Source organism: Mus musculus, chromosome X (genome assembly GCF_000001635.26).
Source record: "Mus musculus strain C57BL/6J chromosome X, GRCm38.p6 C57BL/6J".
Taxonomy (NCBI): domain Eukaryota; kingdom Metazoa; phylum Chordata; class Mammalia; order Rodentia; family Muridae; genus Mus; species Mus musculus.
The window spans coordinates 26,719,352-26,734,346 of NC_000086.7; positions in this window are offsets into that span (position 1 = coordinate 26,719,352).

Consider the following 14,995-nt stretch of genomic DNA (forward strand, 5'->3'; position numbering starts at 1 on the left):
TGTGGTAGCACAGATCTTGAAGGAAAAAAAACATAGTTACTGTTTCCAGGTGTATCTTTGACATCAGCATAGATTCAGAACCTGGAAATAGTATTAACATAAGCGTCTTCTCCATTGCCAGGATGGATCAATGATACTGTGATCTGTTCTTCTAGTTGCAGTAAAGAGCGTATAAATTATTTAAAAAAAAAAAACCAGGAGGGGCTATATGCATAAATCATGGACATTTCATAGATTCCTGTGCCCCATAATATCTTGAGAGGAACAATAATCACTGTCGTGATTACTGATGTCAGAAGGCAGTCAGGTCACAGGCATGAAAATCATAACTGATTGTAACACAGTACACTTAAGTAAACATGACTTAGGCAACAGTATTTACCAAGAATTTCAAGACAGAGTCTTCTAGCAGTAGGGATAATAGATTTTAGCAAGATCTTCAGAGGCAGCACTGTCTATAGATATGAACAGAGTTACATGTAGCACTATGGATGGCTATCATCATAATTTTACTATAGGTAGTTGGGAATCACTGATATCATCATGGTCCAAAGTGGCAGCACAAATCTCTAATATGATGTTTGCTATTGCGGGTAAGAATTGTAGATATAGTTTGGTGTCTGCTGACAAGTGTATCACTAATATTGAAAAGATTCAATTATGGACATAAATCTTTTCTCTGGTGGAAGGAGGGATCAATTACATCAAATCTCTTCTTGCAGCAGCAAGAATATTACCCACAACAAGGTCTACAAAAAGAAAATACATTCATGCATCAGATATATCAGCACAGTTTTCAGCAGCAGGTAAGCTCTCAGACATCAAGCTTATCCCCAATGCCAGCTCAGAACATTCACCTCAATGTATAACTTTGTACATCAATATGAACCTTGGAATTCAGTCTGTTTTCATGAAGCAAAACAAATCATTGACTTCAATAGGGTCTTCCAAGTAATTGAAACTATGGATACCATCATGTTTCCTGGGTTCAGCATATAGCAGTGACAGCAACATAGGTTCAGGTTGTAAGTCACATCAGAAGCTTGAAACAAGTTTCCAATAGGAAAACACATTATTAACCTCATTGGGATCTTGGGCAGAAGTTCTGACCATGCATTTCATAATTGATGCTTTTGTCCACAGTGATCATAGACATTACCAAGATCTTCAGAGTCAGCACATGTGGTTACAAATGGTACAATGGGAGAGTAAAATCAACATATTTATCTTAGCAAATAGGACAATTGGTATCACAATCTCGTCCAAACTGTCAGTAGGTATTATTAACATCCTGGTTGCCTCTGGCATCAAAGTTCTTGGATATACCATGGCGTCTATTGCCAGGAAGAATCAGAACATCGTGATTGTTTCAGATAGCAGGGAGAACCATGAACAGAAATCACATCTATAGTGTCAGAATGGAGCATTGACTTCAAAATTATCACAGCTAAGAGTATATATATATATATATATATATATATATATATATATATATATATATATATATAATAAATGACATTCACACAGGTGAGAGAAACATGTATCACTGATATCAGTATAGATTCCAATGACAGTTGGAATCACTCAGATTAATGTGGCCCTAAATGCGAGAAAGGATCAATGACAATATTGTTGCTTGTGGTATCAAAGAGTATAGACATAGAACGATTTGTCTTCCCATTATGTATATATTAGTGAACTCATGGTCCAGAGCAGGGGCTACATGCATATATCAGGGATATCAACAGAATTTCCTGTGGCCAATAGGATCTTAGATATCAATGTGATCTCCAGTGCACCTCAGATCCTGTACCTCAATATGATAACCAGTGTCAGTATGGACCATAAAATATGGAATTACCTTAAACAGCAGCAGAGATCATCCTTATGATCAGGGTTTCCATCAATTTCAGTAATAGAAACAATGGAATCCATCATGATTGCTGGTCAAAACATTCATTACCCACATCAACATAGTTTCAGGTTTCAAGTACCATCCCAGGTGTCAAAAGTATCTCCAGTAGCAGCACAAAGCACTTACCTCATTATGACATTAGGCAGCAATAGTGATCATGAACTTTACAATAGACTCTTTGACTAAAGGATCATAGGCAGGACAGAATTCAACGTCAGAGTCTTCAAAGTCAAGACTATCTATGAATCTCAACATGTTTACCAGATGCTTTATTGATAAGTAATGTCAATACTTTTAACTTGGCAATTGGGAAGTTGGGATCTCTGATGTCATTACCTGTTCCAAAGAGGCAGTAAGAATCCCTCAGGACCTGGTTGCCAGTGGCAGCTTAGAACTGGTATATACCACCTTGTTTGATGTCAGGAAGTATCAAGGCCATCAAAATATTTAAGAGGGCATGAATGACTATGTAAATAATCCTCTTCTCTGATGAAAGGATGGATCTTTGACATAAAAATTGTTGCAGCTGAAAGCATACTTCTCATAAATAACAGCAGAAAAATTTGGATAGCTGATATCAGTAGAGATTCTATAGGCAGTTGGAGACGCTCATATTTATGTTGCCCCATAAGTTAGTAGAGATTACTGTGATCACAGCTGCTTGAGGCCTGAAATGTCATGAATATAAAAGTGGTATCTTTTGTCACTATGTGTCCTCAGTGTAACAGAATATGAAACTGAACATGACATGGAGAAACAGTAAGACCTAAATTTTCACCTTATGTTCAGATGGTCTCATAGATCCTGGACATTAACAGTCTCATCAGAAGCATCATGGACTGTGGGTTTAAACAAGGCCACTGAAGGCATCATAATGGATATTATCATATTTTCTGTAGGCACTTTGAATGAGTGACATTAATATAGTTCTCAGAGGTATCAGGGATCACTAATGACAAGGTGGCCATTGACAGCATGTAACGAAGGCCATACCATGGAATCTATTGCCATTTATATGTCAATGGCATTAGCAAAGATTAAAAGGGAAGAAAAATTATGATTATAAACCTCTTATCAGGTGGCAATATTTATCTTGACAGCGCAATTCCAGGGGCAGTAACAACCATGTACATTACATGGTTGATAGCAGGCAGGAACATCAACAGAATTTCTTATGGAAGATAGAATCTCAGACATCAATCTGATCTACTGTGTCACCTCAGAACACTTACCTCAACATGACCTCTACCATCAACATGAACCTTGTAAGTCAGCAGGTTCTCAAACAATAGGAGAGATCATGGCCATCACCGGGTTTTTCATCAACAATAGAAAAAAAAAAAAAAAGGATTCCATCATTATTGCTGATCACAGCATGCAGCACTCACATCAAGGTATTTTCAGGTTTCAGTTAGGATTACAGGCATCAAACTACTCTCCAGTAACAGCTAACAGTACTTAGCTCATTATGAACTTAGGCAGCAATACTTACCATGGACTTTACAACAGATTCTTATGGTTGATTTATCATAGACATCATGTAGCTTTTCAATGACCACACAGACTATGGGTGTCAAAGTAGTTACCAGTGTCAGCATGAATCAGTAATGTCAATATATTTTCCTTGGTAGTCAGGATCACAGATGTCATCAATATTGTCCAAAGTGGGAGTAGAAAACACGCCTAATCTGTTTGTCTATGGCAGCAGGGATCTCTGATATAACATAGTGTCCATTGCCAGTAAGTACAAGGGACATAAAAATACTTTCAGAGGGTTTCATATAAACAAATCTCTTTTCCAGTTGCCAGGTGCATTGTTACATCAAATTGCTTATGAATGGCAAGACACTTCTGGGATTTTAGACAGAGGAATAGATAACAGTCATCAGTAGTAATTCCATTGGCAGTTAATGAAGGTCATAATTTGGGCAGAAGAGTCTTCAGGGATCACTGACATATTTTCTGCTAGAGGCCTGAAGTATCATGGTCATACAGTGGTATCTGATGCCACTATATATATATACATCATCATAATATTCCTCAGAACATGTAACTCAACATGACCTAAGATAACATTATTGACTGAACTTCATTGAAGATTCTGACGGTCTCAGGGATTCTTCACATTTACAGTCCCTTCAGGAGCAACACATACAATGGATTTCAACATGGATACTAGAGGCAGGATGCATGATTCACATCATCCACATTTCTGTGGCACCTGTGCATTAGTGAAGTCAACATGGTTCCAGTGTCAGCTAGGATCACTGACAATAATTTTGCCATTGTCAACAATATTCTCAGACAATACCATGGGGTCTGTTGCCAGGTATATATTAGTGACATCAGCATTGATTTAGGGGGCATAAAAAAATTAGGGTCATAAAACGCTTTTCCAGGAACAAGATAGATTACTGAGATCACTACCTCTTTTGGTGGTAGTAAGAATATTGTCCATTTCATGCATGATAGCAGTTGCTACATGAAAGTATCAGGGGCATCAACAAAATTACCTGTGGCAGGTGGGATATGAGGCTTCAATCTGATATTCAGTGCTACATAAGAACACTTACCTCAACATGACATCAAGTGTCAGTATGAATTTTGGAATTCAGTATGTTCTCTAGAAAAAGCACAGATCATAGACATCACCAAGGTTTCCATAAGCAATAAGAATTGAGTTCATCATGATTTCCGGTTGCAGAATACAACACTGACCTCAACATAGCTTCAGGTTGCAAATATGTTCAGTGGCATCAAACATGTGTCCAGTAGCAGCACACTGCACTTATATCATTATGACCTTAGACAACAGTACTGACAATGAACTTCACAACACATTATTCTTGTTGAGTTATCACAGACATCATGACATCTTCAAAGACACTGACTGAGGATCTCAACATGGTTACCACTGGCAGCATGGATGAGTGACATCAATTTCCCAATTCCCTTGGCCAGTTTCCCTAGCATTTGGGATCACTGATATAAATTTGTTCCAAAGTGTTAGTAGTGATCACTCACTGACTGGTTGCCTGTGTCAGTAGGAATCTGAAATATACCATGGTATCAGTTGCCAGGGATATCAAGAGAGTTTCAAAGGTAGATATGTCCATGTAAAGAAACTCCCCTAGTGGCACTTTGAATCATGATATCAAAATGTTTACAGGTAGAAGGATACTTGACATAAATTTGACAGAAGCATTGATAACAGACATCAACAATGATTCCATTGGCAGTAGGAGACAGTGATATTAATGTGGTCCCATAAGGCAGAAGGTATCACTGCCATGGCTGCTAGATGCCTGAAGTATATGTAACAGGCAACAGTGTACATTGCCACAATATATGTGACCTCCACATAATATATCTCAGAACATGTAATTCAACATGATGTGACTCAGCAGAATTTATCTAAAACTTCACCTAAGTCTCTGCTAGCCTCAGGGATCCTTGACATTAACAATAATCCAAGAAGCATCATGGACTGAGGGTTTAAACATGGCTACTTGAGGCAGAATGGATGATTGATATCACCATAGTTTCTACAGGAACTATGTAATAGTGATATTAACATGGTAACCAGGGACAGCAGGGATCACTGGCAACCAGGTTGCGAATGGTAACATGGACCTAGGGCAATCCCATGGGGTGTGAAGACAGTTATATATCAATGACATCAACCTCACTTCACAGGGCAGAATAAATCATTGTCATAATTGCCTCATTTAGTTGCAGGATAAATCACTGATATTCACATTATTTCAGATGGCAGTAAGGATCTTGCACATTACTTAGTCAACATCATGCAATGTATTCATGTATCAGTGACATCATCAGAATTTGTAGTGGCTATTAGGATGTTAGATATCAATCTGATCTCCATTACTGAGAACACTTACCTCAATATAACCTATCATTTCACTATGGGCCTTTGAATTCATCAGGTTCTCAAGAAACAACACAGATCATAGCCATCACCAGGGTCTCAATTAGCAACAGGAATAAAAGACCCCACCATGATTGCTGGTCATAGCTGCATCACTGACTTCAAAATAGCTTCAGGTTTCCAGCAGGATAACAATTATCAATATTTATCACATGTTAGATATTGTGAGCTATACACATACATGAGAAATACCAACTGATGATCCTGTGGCAGGTAGGTTTCCAGATTTTAATCTGATCTCCAGAACCAGATAAGAATACTTCCCTCAAAATAATCTTGGGCATTATTGTGGACCTTGAGGTTCATTATATTTTCAAGCAGTAGCACAGATCATAGACACCACTAGGGTTTCCATTAGCAATAGGAATAAAATCAAACTTGGACTCTATCAAAATTGCTGGTCACAGCATACATCACTGGCATCATCATAGTTTTTTGTTGTTGTTGTTGTTTCACGTAGAATCATAATAATGAAAATGCCATACATGTTTCACATCAGGAGCTACATGAATGCATCAGGGACATCAACAGAACTTCCTGTGGTGGGTAGGATCTCAGACATCAATTTTCTATCCAGTGTCAGATAACAACACTTACCTCAATATGGCATTGTGTATCAGCATTTACCTTGGAATTCAGCAGTTTCTCCAGAAACAACACTGCTCATAACCATTATCAGGGTCTCCATTAGTAATAGGAACTTCATGTAATAGATACCATTATGCTTGCTTATCACAGCAAACAGCAATGATATCAGCATAGCTTCAACATTCAGATGTGATCACTGACATCAAAGGGAACTTCAATAACAGTACACAACTCTTTTGTCATTATAAACTTAGGCAGCAGTACTGACAATGATGTTCACAATAGATATTTATGATTGGAGCATCTCAGATGTCATGGACCTCTTCAAAGGTAACAATTGTTGAAACACCATTCCTGCTACAAACTCTGACTATAAATCTCAACATGGTTACCAGTGACATCATGGATGAATGAATACATGGCCTTTGGGACCTCTGATGTCATTAATTAGTCCAAACTAAGAGCAAGCTTCACTTTGCTTTGGGGTCTCTGGTGTCATTAATTAGTCTAAAGTGGGAGTAAGATTCACCCCTGACCTGGATGCCTATGACAACAGGCATCTGGCATACAAAGTAAAGTCTGTTGCCAAGAAGAATAAGGGACATCAAGGTAATTCAAGAGGCAGGATGCATAGTGACATCAAAATTATTATAGATGGTAAGAATCTTCGCACAAATTGAGCAGAAAAATGGATAACATACATCTGTAATAATTCCATTGAATGTCTGACACCCTCATATCAATATTGTCCGAATTGGCATCAAGAATGCTGGAGGCCTGAAGTAACATGGACATATACCGGTGTCTGGTACCACAATTGATATGTTTTCAACATAACATATGCCAGAATATGTAATTCAACATGAAAATAGGCAACACTATTTAACTTGAACTTCACATTATTCTGATGGTTTCAGGGACCCTTAGCATTAACAATACCTCCAGAAGCAATGTAGGTCATATGTTTCACGAAAGCTACTTGTGGCCTTGCTGGTCCACTCCAACACTGTGGTTCCTTGCCCACAGAGTCTCTGGACACCTGCAAGTACCCCCACAGGATCCCCCATGGGATCTTAAGACCTCTGGTGAGTGGAACACACCATGTACTCCAATCCAATCACGCAGGCCATGAGACTGCCTTAATTAGGGAAGCAGAAAAACCAGCCTGATCAGGGTCACAATTCCCTTCCAGTCCATACCAGCACGGGGTATCTTGCTCACAGAGTCTCCGGACACCCGCAAGGACCCCCAAAGGAACCCTCACGGGATCTTAAGACCTCTGGTGAGTGGAACTCAGCATCTGCTCCAATCCAATAGGGCGGGATTTGAGACTGCCTTAATTAGGGAAACAGAAAATTAGCAAATCAAGGTCACATGTCCCTTCTGGTCCACACCAGCACTGGAGTTCCTTGTGCGCAGAGTTTCTGGAGATCCCCAAGGTCTGCACAGGACCCTCCATGGGAAATTAAGACCTTTGGTGAGTAGAACACAACTTCTGTCAGGAGGCAGGTTCAAACACCTGATACCTGGGCAGCTTCCCTGCAAGAAGAGAGCTTGCCTGCAGAGAATACTCTAACCACTGAAACTAAGGAGAGAACTAGCCTTCCAGGTCTGCTGATAGAGGCTAACAGAGTCACCTGAGGAACAAGCTCTAACCAGAGACAACTATCACAGCTAGCCTCAGAGGTTACCAGATGGCGAAAGGCAAATGTAAGAATCCTACTAACAGAAATCAAGACCACTTACCATCATCAGAACGCAGCACTTCCACCCCACCTAGTCCTGGGCACCCCAACCCAACAGAAAAGCTAGACCCAGATTTAAAAGCATATCTCATGATACAAGTATGGGAACCACGCCCTAGAAAAAACAAGAAGATAATCCCTCAACAAAACTAAAAGAAGACAGCCACAAGAACAGAATGCCAACTTTAACAACAAAAATAACAGGAAGCAACAAATACTTTTCCTTAATATCTCTTAATATCAATGGTCTCAACTCCCCAATAAAAAGACATAGACTAACAAACTGGCTACACAAACAAGACCCAACATTTTCCTGCTTACAGGAAACTCATCTCAGAGAAAAAGATAGACACTACCTCAGAATGAAAGGCTGGAAAACAATTTTCCAAGCAAATGGTATGAAGAAACAAGCTGCAGTAGCCATCCTAATATCTGATAAGATTGACTTCCAACCCAAATTCATCAAAAAAGACAAGGAGGGGCACTGTTGTGTTCTACTCAATGATAACTTGGTCAAGGAAGGAATAAAGAAAGAAATTAAGGACTTTTTGGAGTTTATTGAAAATGAAGCCACAACATACCCAAACTTATGGGACACAATGAAAGCATTCCTAAGAGGAAAAATCATAGCTCTGAGTGCCTCCAAAACGAAACTAGAGAGAGCACACTTGATTTCAGCTTGACAACACACCTAAAAGGTCTAGAAGAAAAGGAAGCAAATTCACACAAGAGGAGTAGAAGGCAGGAAATAATCAAACTCAGGGGTGAAATCAACCAAGTGGAAACAAGAAGAACTATTCAAAGAATTAACCAAACGAGGAGTTGGTTCTTTGGGAAAATCAACAAGATAGATAAACCCTTAGCTAGACACACTAGAGGGCACAGGGACAAAATCCTAATTAACAAAATCAGAAATGAAAAGGGAGACATAACAACAGATCCTGAAGAAATCCAAAACACCATCAGATCCTTCTACAAAAGGCTATACTCAACAAAACTGGAAAACCTGGACGAAATGGACAAATTTCTGGACAGATACCAGGTACCAAAGTTGAATCAGGATCAAGTTGACCATCTAAACAGTCCCATATCCCCTAAAGAAATAAAAGCAGTTATTAATAGTCTCCCAGCCAAAAAAAGCCCAGGACCAGATGGGTTTAGTGCAGAGTTCTATCAGACCTTCAAAGAAGACCTAATTCCAGTTCTTTACAAACTATTCCACAAAATAGGAACGGAAGGTACTGTACCCAACTCATTCTACGAAGCCACAATTACTCTGATACCTAAACAACAAAAAGACCCAACAAAGATAGAGAACTTCAGACCAATTTCATTTATGAATATCGATGCAAAAATCCTCAATAAAGTTCTTGCTAACCGAATCCAAGAACACATCAAAACAATCATCCATCTTGACCGAGTAGGTTTCATCCCAGGGATGCAGGGATGGTTTAATATACGGAAATCCATCAATGTAATCCAGTATATAAACAAACTCAAAGGCAAAAACCACATGATCATCTCGTTAGATGCTGAGAAAGCATTCGACAAAATCCAACACCCATTCATGATAAAAGTTTTGGAAAGATCAGGAATTCAAGGCCCATACCTAAACAAGATAAAAGCAATCTACAGCAAACCAATAGCCAACATCAAAGTAAATGGTGAGAAGCTGGAAGCAATCCCACTAAAATCAGGGAATAGACAAGGCTGTCCACTCTCGCCCTACCTATTCAACATTGTACTTGAAGTCCTAGCCAAAGCAATTAGACAACAAAAGGAGATCAAGGGGATACCAATTGGAAAGGAAGAAGTCAAAATATCACTTTTTGCAGATGATATGATAGTATATATATGTGACCCTAAAAATTTCACCAGAGAACTCCTAAGCCTGATAAACAGCTTCAATGAAGTTGATGGATATAAAATTAACTCAAACAAGTCAATGGCCTTTCTGTAAACAAAGGAAAAACAGGCTGAAAAAGAAATTAGGGAAACAACACCCTTCTCAATAATCACAAATAATATAAATACCTTGTCGTGACTCTAACTAAGGAAGTGAAAGATCTGTATGATAAGAACTTCAAGTCTCTAAAGAAAGAAATTAAAGAAGATCTCAGAAGATGGAAGATCTCCCATGCTCATGGATTGGCAGGATCAACATTGTAAAAATGGCTATCTTGCCAAAATCATTCTACAGATTCAATGCAATCCCCATCAAAATTCCAACTCAATTTTTCAACGAATTAGAAAGGGCAAGCGGCAGATTCATCTGGAATAACAAAAAACCGAGGATACCCAAAACTCTTCTCAAGGATGAAAGAACCTCTGGTGGAATCACCATGCCGGACCTAAACTGTACTACAGAGCAATTGTGATAAAAACTGCATGATACTGGTATAGTGACAGACAAGTAGACCAATGGAACAGAATTGAAAACCCAGACATGAACCTACACACCTATGGTCACTTGATCTTTGACAAGGGAGCTAAAACCATCCAGTGGAAAAAAGACAGCATTTTCAACAAATGGTGCTGGCACAAGTGGCTGTTATCATGTAGAAGAATGTGAATTGATCCATTTCTATCTCGTTGTACTAAGGTCAAATCTAAGTGGATTAAGGAACTCCACATAAAAGCAGAGACACTGAAACTTATAGAGGAGAAAGTAGGGAAAAGCCTCAAAGATATGGGTACAGGGGAAAAATTCCTGAATAGAACAGCAATGGCTACTGCTATAAGATCAAGAATTGATAAATGGGACCTCATAAAATTGCAAAGCTTCTGCAAATCAAAAGACACGGTCAATAAAACAAAAAGTCCACCAACAGATTGGGAAAGGATCTTTACCTATCCCAAATCGGATAGGGTACTAATATCCAATATATATAAAGAATTCAAGAAGGTGGACTCCAGAAAATCAAATAACCCCATTAAAAAATGGGGCTCAGAGCTGAACAAAGAATTCTCACCTGAGGAATACCGAATGGCAGAGAAGCACCTGAAAAAATGTTCAACATCCTTAATCATTAGGGAAATGCAAATCAAAACAACACTGAGATTCCACTTCACTCCAGTCAGAATGGCTAAGATCAAAAACTCAGGTGACAGCAGATGCTGGCGCGGATGTGGAGAAAGGGGAACACTCCTCCATTTTTGGTGGGATTGCAAGCTTGTACAAACACTCTGGAAATCAGTCTGGCGGTTCCTCAGAAAATTGGACATAGTACTACTGGAGGATCCCGCAATACCTCTCCTGGACATATATCCAGAAGATGTCCCAACTGGTAAGAAGAACACATGCTCCACTATGTTCATAGCAGCCTTGTTTATAATAGCCAGAAGCTGGAAAGAACCCAGATGACCTTCAACAGAGGAATGGATACAGAAAATGTGGGACATTTACACAATGGAATACTACTCAGCTATTAAAAAAATGAATTTATGAAATTCCTAGGCAAATGGATGGACCTGAAGGGTATCATCCTGAGTGAAGTAAGCCAATCACAAAGGAACTCGCACAATATGTACTCACTGATAAGTGGATATTAGCCCAGAAACTTAGGATACCCAAGATATAATATAAAACTTGCCAAACGCATGAAATTCAAGAAGAACGAAGACCAAAGTGTGGACACTTTACCCTTTCTTAGAAATGGGAACAAAACACCCATAGAAGGAGTTACAGAGACAAAATTTGGAGCTGTGACAAAAGGATGGACCATCTAGTGATTACCATATGCAGGGATCCATCCCATAATCAGCTTCCAAATGCTGACACCATTGCATACACTAGCAAGTTTTCCCTGAAAGGACCCAGATATAGCTCTCTCTTGTGAGACTATGCCGGGGCCTAGCAAACACAGAAGTGGAGGATCACAGTCAGCTATTGGATGGGTCACACAGCCCCTAATGGAGGAGCTAGAGAAATTACCCAAGGAGCTAAAGGGTACTGCAACCCTATAGGTGGAACAACAATATGAACTAACCAGTACCCGGGAGCTCTTGTCTTTAGCTGCATATGTATCAAAAGATGGCCTAGTCGGCATCACTGCAAAGAGAGTCCCATTGGACTTGCAAACTTTATATGCCCCAGTACAGGGGAACGCCAGGGCCAAAAAGGGGGAGTGGGTGGGTAGGGGGTTGGGGGGGTGGGTATGGGGGACCTTTGGGATAGCATTGAAAATGTAAACGAGGAAAATACCTAATTAAAAAAAAAGAATCCTACTAACAGAAATCAAGATCACTCAACATCATCAGAACACAGCAATCCCACCCTAACTGATCCTGGGCACCCCAACACAACCGAAAAGCTAGACCCAGATTTCAAAGCGTATCTCATGATGATGGTAGAGGACATCAAGAAGGACTTCAATAACTCATTTAAAGAAATACAGGAGAGCACTGCTAAAGAGTTACAAGTCCTTAAAGAAAAAAAAGGAAAACACAAAAAAAAAAAAAAAAAAAAAAAAAAAAAAACAGGTAGAACTCCTTATAGAAAAACAGGAAAACACATCCAAAAAGGTGATGGAAATGAACAAAACTATACTAGACCTAAAAAGGGAGGTAGACACAATAAAAAAAAAAACCCAAAGTGAGGCAACGTTGGAGATAGAAACCCTAGGAAAGAAATCTGTAACCATAGATGTGAGCATCAGCAACAGAATACAAGAGATGGATGAGAAGACCAAACCTATGGATAATAGGAGTTGATGAGAATGAAGATTTTCAACTTAAAAGGCCAGCAAATATCTTCAACAAAATCATAGAAGAAAACTTCCCAAACCTATAGAAAGAGATGCCCATGATCATACAAGAAGCCTACAGAACTCCAAATAGACTAGACCAGAAAAGAAATTACTCCCGACACATAATCATCAGAAAAACAAATGCACTAAATAAAGATAGAATATTAAAAGATGTAAGGGAGAAATGTCAAGTAACATATAATGTCAGGCCTATCAGAATTATTTCTTCTTTTAAATTAGGTATTTTCTTCATTTACATTTCAAATGCTATCCCCAACATCCCCTAGACCCTCCCCCCACTCCCCTACCCACATACTCCCACTTCTTGGCCATGGCGTTCCCCCATACTGAAACATATAAACTTTGCAAGATGTTGAATCTGCCTGAATAAATAAAATACTAATACTAAAAAAAAAGAATGAATCTAAAAATCAAACTTCTATATGTTTGCTGAACATGAAAATAGAAGGCATTCTTGATTACCTATGTTTGAAGACACATGTGAAGCATTCTTAAGCATTAGGTAAGGTTATGTGTCATTTATCTGAAGGCCAAGCACAATGAAATGAGGTTTTGATGACTTGATGAGAATGCATAAATCCATGTCTCAAACTAATATTTATAAATTTTGTCAGTTGCATTTAATGTGTTAGTGCTATGAAATATAACATGGAAAGGGAGTACATTTGGTGGGCTCATGCAAGGTATGCCCCTGAGAATTATACCATGCAACAGACCTGGTATAAAATGGATTTATTGGGGAAGGGGAGAAGAGTGAGGAACTGCGAAAGGATAGAGGCAGACAGACAGAAGAAGCAAAGTCATTAGGTCAGAAAAAGTAGGGCAGAGAACAGATAGAGGGGAAGCTGAGAACAAAAACAGAGACAGAGAGCTCAGAAATAAGAACAATGGGAACAGAGAGAAGGGGCTGGGCCTGGAACAGTGAGATGGGGCTAATCAGTTCCTTTATCCTGCCTCACAGTTAGCAGTTTAGTTTGTTTCAAGAAACAAATATACTTTCTGTCAATGAATTTTGTAAGTGAACAGGAAATATTTTCATCTCTCAGAGCTGACAGTGTTAATTTTATAGTGTTTATAGGAGATTTTTGGGACTATTTTCTTAAGAACAGTGTAAGCCAGGTATGTTGTCACATACCTGTATAGCACCTACAGGGAAGGCTGAACCTAAACATTCTAGACCTTACTAGACATACAAAACATGCTAAGTGCCTATCTCAAAAATAAAATAAATGAAATAAAACCAAACCAAAGTGCCTTCTATATTTGTATCTTTTACCTTCGTGAACTAATAAGATAATGAATCAAAAATAAATTTCAATAATCTTTATGAATAAAAATATTTAGAAATGTTAAGAATGTTAAAAAAATCACTACAGGGAGGGGGAGGGTTCCTGGGTGGGAAAGCAGACAAGGAGAAGAGGAGAGGAACATGATCAGGTATTGTGGGGGTGGGGAAAAGGACTGAAGCACTGAGGACCAGCAAAAATAATGGAAACAGGCATCTTTGATATGTAGGAGGTTAGAAAACCCTCTAGAATGTACAACAGACCTGGGAGGTGAGAGACTCTCAGGACTCAAAGGGAGGGACCTTAGATGAAATGCCCTGCAGTGGGGAGAGGGAACTTGTAGAGTCCTCCTCCAGAGGAGAGACAGGACTTCAAGTGGAAAGATGGGGTTGCCATCCCACAGTCAAAAGCTCTAACCCAGAATTGTTTCTGTCTGAAAGAACTACAGGGAAAAAATGTAGTAAAGCCTAAGGAAAAGGAGATCCAGTGACAGGCCCAAATTGGGATCCAGCTCAAGGAGAGGCATCAAGGCCTGACACTATTACTGATGCTATGGTATGATCACAAAAATGGGCCTATCATGACTGCTCTCTTAAAGACCGAACCAGCAGGTGAAAAAGTCAGATGCATAAATTTACATGCAACCAATGGACAGAAGCTGGGAACCCCTGTGGTTGAATTAGGGAAAAGCTAGAAGAAGCTGAGGAAGAGGTGTTGAAGGAGGAGGACCAACAGTCTCAAAT